This window comes from Varanus komodoensis, unplaced genomic scaffold, assembly GCF_004798865.1.
Source record: "Varanus komodoensis strain SLA01 unplaced genomic scaffold, ASM479886v1 scaffold29_1, whole genome shotgun sequence".
NCBI classification, from domain to species: Eukaryota; Metazoa; Chordata; class Lepidosauria; order Squamata; family Varanidae; genus Varanus; species Varanus komodoensis.
Window position 1 is genome coordinate 17,383 of NW_025335759.1, and position 6,723 is coordinate 24,105.

A 6,723-nucleotide genomic window follows, 5' to 3' on the forward strand; every position below is an offset into this window, starting at 1 on the left:
GCGTGGTGCAGGGTAAACCTAAACCCTCCAATCGGGAAAGGAATGGCAGATGTTACCATGTATGTCATGGCTCGTCCAATGTATAACGCTTCTGCCATTCCCCTTAAAAATCCTAACCTACAATTCACTCTGAAAACGTATCAGAATACCCACTTAAGGTCTGAAAGAGGTGCAGTTCCTGCTTATGCCAAAGGGATCCCCTTCCTTCACTGCATAGTGGAGGAGCGACTGGGACATCAGAGGGGACAGAGAATATTTACCAGTGGCCATAGTTCACCCCACCCCTCTTCTCTCTCTCCTTACATAAAATCTACCTCTCCACCCACCATTCCTTTTTCTTTTTCTTTTGGTGGCCAGGAAGGAGTAGAATTTGCCTCCTGCAAGTTAAAGTGATCACCTAAAGCCACTGGGAAATTCTTCCCTGATCTGTGAAATGGAATGGTTCAAACTCATGAGAAGGGGCAGCCCTTGAGAGCCAAAGGTGCCCTGCTCACTGTATTGCCTCTCAATGGAATCTGGTCAAGGCGGAGAGGCATGACCTCCACATGGTTCTTCTAATTATGAAGACTAATGTAGCATTTGCCTTTTTGCAGCCCTTTTGCCTTTCATGTCACATTGTGAGCTCATATTCCGCTTGCGATCTGCATCAATTCAAGGTGCCGTCGCACTTGCATTATTGTTGAGTGAAGTCTTCCCCATCTTGGAATAATACACTCGGTTTCTTTTTCCTCACTGCGGAACATGGCCATGGTTTCTCCTAAATTCCTTTCCGTTGTTTGCAGCCCTGTGCTCCAGCCTTTTAGGATCACCTCGAATCTTCTCTCTGTCTTCCAGAGTGTTAGCTATTGTACCACATTTTGTGTCTTCTGCACATTTGGCAATCGTTCTCAGAACTCCCTTCTCTAAAACATTAATAAGAATGTTGTAGAGTACTTGGCCCGAGACTGCACCCTGCAGGACCACCCTTCTTAACCCTCCCCAATTAGAAAAGCTGCCATTGATGAGCTCTCTTTCTGTCCAACTCTGTATCTGAGGATAGATCCACCTGAGAGCTGTTCCATCAAGCCCACTTTTACCTAATTCGTTAATCATGGGGCACTTTCTCAAAAGCTTGGTGAATCAAGATAGATTATGTCCACAGTCTTCCAACAGTTCATTAGGAAGGTCGCACTTTCAAACAAAGGGAATTGGATTATCCTGGCAGGTTTTATTCTTGAGGAATCCATCTTGGTGTCTAGTCAGCATGGTATTGCTTTCAAGGTATTAGCATGCTGAGTGCTTTATAATCTGCTCAAGAGTTTTCCCCAGGCTGATGTCAGACTGACCAGTCGGTAGTTCCCAGACTAAAACATAGAAACATAGAAACAGAGTGAGTCAGAAGGGGCCTCCCGTGCCATCTAGTCTGACCTCGGGCACCAGCCGGCTCCGCTCACGACATGCCCACCATGTGGACGTCCTTGAACACCCGAACTGATGGGGCCTCAACGACCTCTCGTGGGGGCCCATGCCACACCCTCGGGGTCCTGACTGTCAGGAAGTGCTTCCTGGCATCCAAATGAAACCTTGGCTCCCTGAGCTTTGCTCTATTGGGGTGCCTCCTGCCTTCCTCTGCAGGGGAGAACAGGTCTCTACCCATCTCCATGTGACCTCCCCTCACATACCTGTGTGTCGCCAACAGATCCCCTCTGAGTCTCCTCTTCCCCAGGCTGAAGAGACCCAGTTCCCTCAGTCTTGCCTCATACGTTATCCCTTGCAAACCAGCCACCAACCTTGTGGCCCCACGCTGCACTGACTCCAACCTGGCTATATCCTTTCTGTAATGAGGGGCCCAAAACTGAACACAATACTCCAATTGCGGGTGCACCAGAGTCATGTAGAGTGGTAGTAATACCTCTCTTGATCTAGAAGCCACACTTCTGGCTATGTGACCAAGGGTGGTGTTTGCCCTCTTGACCACCGCATCACACTGCTGACTCATGTGTAGCCTGCAGTCAACCAGTACCCCGAGGTCCCTTTCACAAGTGCTGCTCTCCAGCCACTTGTCACCTAACCTGTACTTATGACAGCTATTCCTATGCCCCAAGACCTTGCACTTATGCACATTGAACGCCATCCTGTTGTCTCCTGCCCACTTCCATAGTCTGTCCAGATCCTTTTGGATCTGGAGTACCTGCTCCTCAGTTGTGGCCACTGCTCCAAGTTTAGTGTCGTCTGTGAATTTGATCAACAGACTGTTCACCCCTTCTTCCATGTCATTAATGAAAAGATTAAACAGAATTGGCCCCAGGACAGAGCCCTGGGGGACCCTGCTTGTCACTCGCCGCCATCTCGACGATTCCCCACTAATGGTTACCCTCTGCTTTCAGTCAGTCAACCATGCCCTAATCCACCGGACAGTGCTTTGGTGTATCCCAAAACTCCTCAGTTTCTCCACCAGGATATCATGGGGCACTTTGTCAAAGGCCTTGCTGAAATCCAGGTATACCACATCCACTGCGTCCCCTCCATCTAGCCATCTAGAAACCTTGTCATAGAATTCCACGTGGTTTGTCTGGCAGGACCTGTTTTTGCGGAATCTGTGTTGTGTGGCTGTCAGCCTCCCTTCCCTATCTAGCATCTCTAGATCTCTCTGTATGATGAGCCTTTCCATTGTTTTTCCTGCAATGGACGTAAGGCTAACCGGTCTATAATTCCCCATGTCCTTTCTACTACCCTTTTTGAAAATTGGGACCACTGATGCCACCCTCCAGTCCTCATGAACTTCAGCTGTTCTCCACGAGGTCTCAAAAAAGGAGGCCAGCGGGCGTGAGAGAACCCCTGCCAACTCTCTAAGCACTCTCAGGTGTAACCCGTCAGGGCCTGGCACCTGTGTAATGTCCAAAGCCTTGAGGAGCCCCTCGACTTCAAGGGGGTGACTCTAATCTGTGCCCCTAAGTCCCCAGCCTCATCTAATCTCCTGTGCGGATATCCCCCATCCTGCTTTGGGGAGAACACAGAAGCAACATTGTCATTTAGCATCTGTGCCTGTTCCCTCATATCAGTCACTGGATCTCCTTCCCCCTTATTTAGTGGTCCCACCACTTGTCTCCCCTTCCTCTTCCTATTTACATGCTGAAAGAAGCCCTTTTTGTTGCTCTTGATATTCTTGGCAAGTCTCAGCTCGTAATCAGCCTATTGGACAAGACCAAGTCAAGGCTGTTTCCCCCCCCTCGTCACCTCTCTGACACTCTGCGTGAAAAATCCTCCATCTATAGCTTCTAGGAAGCAACATGACCTGGCTGTCATGGCCGAGTGAATCTCCCAAGTAATATCCGGGAGGCTGAAATCTCCCATAATTACTGTTTCTCTCCCCCGAGATATCCTTAGAATCTGGTCTGTCAGGACATCATCCAGGGTCTCAAGTTGACCTGGAGGGCGATAACATGCCCCCACTGTCAGGTTTCTTTCCCTGTCAAAACCCCGAAGTTTCACCCAGACTGCCTCCACTGAATCCCCATCTGTGCTGCATTCTGTCTCACTGCATCCTATCCCTTCCCTGACGTATAAAGCCACGCTCCCACCTCTCTTTCCCTTCCTGTCCTTTCTAAAAAGGTGATACCCTTCCATGTTCACATTCCAGACTTGCCTTTCATCCCACCAAGTTTCTGTGATTCCCACCAGGCCATACCCTCCTATTCCCAGGAGAGCCTCAAGCTCTTCCTGCTTATTACCCATGCCCCTTAGCATTGGTGTACATGCACCTCAACTCCTTCCCACCACTTCCTTTCCTTGGAGTTCCCAGCCTCCTCCTTCCTCCCATCCTCCCTGGTACCTGGCCCCTCTCTGGAGGAGTCCTGTCAGTCCCTGCAGTACCACTAAAACCCTGCTCCCAGAGCCCTGATCCTCCCCCCACAATTGTCCAGTGCAGACACGTTACTGGGGGGCCTGAACCCCCCCCCCCGGCTCAGTTTAAAGTCTTCGGGATGAAGCTCACTAGAGCATCTCCAAAGAACCTTTTCCCCATCCTCGTGAGGTGTAACCCATCCCTTGCCAGAAGTCCATTGGCAAGAAAACGAGTGCCGTGGTTGAGGAACCCGAAGCGTTCCTTCTAGCACCACACCCTAAGCCAGTTGTTCACCTCGGACGCCCTTCTGTCCCTTCCTGGCTCAAATCCTTGGACAGGTAAGATTGACGAGAAGGACACTTGGGCCTTCAGCTCCCTGAGTTTCTTCCTCAAGGCCTCAAAGTCCCTGGTGGTCCCAACCACACCCTGCCTGGACACATCGTTTGTGCCCACATGGATCACCAGGAGCGGCCGGTGACCCCCGGAGTGAACAAGATGCTCCATTCTGTCCTTCACATGCTGGATGCGTGCGCCCGGCAGGCAGCAAACCTCCCTTGTCTCCAGGTTGGGGCGGCACACCGCCGCCTCAGTGCCCCTCAGACGGGAGTCCCCAACAAAAATCACCCACCGCCGTACCTTCTCGGTGCTGGTGGGCAGCCATGCCCTGGCTCTCATCTCTCCCACAGCGGCCCCCTGCCGCCTGACATCCCAGGCTGGGGGTCCTGCTGGTCCCCTGAGGCCTCATCAGCCCCAGCCTCCCCAAGTGGAGAGAACCTGTTTCCCAGTTCCAGATTGGTGCCAGGAAAAAGAGGAGGCCGTGCTGGCCTCCTCTCTGTGGGTGACATACCTCCATGTTTCTGCAGCTGCTCCTCCCGTGGTCTCTCCCTCAACCCTCTGTCCAGAGGGGGACTACTCCAGGGGTGCCTGGAGAGCTCTCTCAGCCCTCAGGCACCTCACCTCCTCCTCTAGCAGGGTCACCAACTTGCACCGAGGGCAAGTGTATCCCTGCCTCTCCTGGGGGAGAAGGGCGAACATGTCGCAGCTCTCGCAGTGGACAGCAACACCCATGACTCCCGCCAACGCCATCTCTTGGTCTGCCATTGGGATCCCTTCCAAGACCTTACCTTGGTCCCCTGCCTTGTTTGTCCTGCAGTTCTTCTCACTCGCCCAGTTCCCCCAGACAAAAACCCATTTGCACACACACAAAAGGATAAAATAAACTTAAATTGGAAGAAAAACAAAGCAAAGCAAAGCAAAGCACAGCACAGCACAGCAGAAACAAAAACAAACAAACAAACAATCGAGCCTCTGTGAGAAGGGAGTCTCCGGACAGCCCAGGTCACAGCTAAGGGATGCAGACAAGGGACGACGCCAATGGCTGAGCGCAGCCTTATCAGTCCCTCAGGCCAGTGGCCCCGCCCCCTGCTCCCTCCTGGCCCCTCTAGCCCCTCTGTCCCCGCCCCCTTCCTCTCTGCTGCTCCTGGCCCACTGCTCCCCTGCCCAGCTCCTACCTTGCCTTCGCCAGTCCCCTGGCCACTCAGCCTCTCTCCCAGCCTGTGCCTCTGCTACTCTACTGCTCTGCCAAGAGGCCAGAGCCAAAAAAAAGCATCATCTCTTGAACTGCAGCAAGACATGGGAATATAGTGTCCATTCCCTTGGCTGTATTGAGTCTGCTGTGCTTGGTTCCCCAACTCCCTAAACATTTCAGGTTGCTTAATAACCTTACTCTAGAAGCCAATCCCTCCATTTGGGCATTCTCTTGCCCATCCCTACCCAAGAGGTGTGGGAATGCCAGGAGAGAGACAACAAGGCTCTGAGGCCTCTAACTGAGGATCCCATGCAGTCCAAGCTGGATTCCTAGGCGAGTGGGACATCGTTTGGGTGGTGGGGAGGGAGCCTAATAATCCCTCTTAGGGATGAGCCGATGTTCTTCCAGAGTCCTTGTTCCAAAAGAAGAGTCCACAGATCCATACAGTCCAGTGAACCCACCCCCTGTAGGTTGAATGCCTTTGACGTGCTTCTGGAAAGCTTTCCTTGAATCCACTATGAAATTTTGGCAGCCCCTTAGAGCCAAGGAGAGAACCAGTGGACACATTCCCTGGCTGGATGTTAGGCTCTGTGGAATAGTTCTGAAGCTCCATTTCTAAGGACTCGGAGCAGGAGCCGGCCTATGATGCATTCATGATGCTTCTGTCCTAAGTTGAAGGACTGGAATCACCTGGGACAACCCAACAAAGGTTGTGCCAACCCCCCCCCCTCTCTTTACATGCAGAGTTTCCTCCCAGTGACATCAGCAACATGTGTCATCCACAAGGGCATCCCATTCTCACCAATCCTCAGCTCACTGGATAGTCTCACCTATGCAGAAAATGAATTGCAGGTCGATACTGGTGCTTTTAAGTCACTGAGGACGATCATCCTGGTTCGAGTGTATGCTTCAGCTCATGAAAACATTTACTTTGTTTCCTTTCTGGGGAAATCCTTAACGAATTCTTAACGCTTTATGAATTTAACTCCACACCACCATTACTGAAGATGAAAACTGGACGTAGTTTGGGATGTCCTGTATTAACCCATCCTCTACAGTAGGTGCAGCTCACTCAGTCTGGATTTGGACACTAGAAGTGGGTAGGGTGGCTTTGGTGATCCATATTGTGTGCATGGCACCTACACTAGAGTCAGAACGATCACAAGCTGTAGCTGCTCTGCACAGCATTTAAGGCATATGTGCCGTTGTCCTGGGATGGGTTGAAAGGGACTGGGTGGCAAGCCTGTGCCAGTGGTCAGCACCTGTTTGGTGGGGAAATAGATGGAATCTCCACTGCAGCTATGGAAAAGCCCTCTGGGGGTGTCGGCTGTGTCCTTGAAGGACCTCCTCGTACCCTCACAGGTGGCATGGT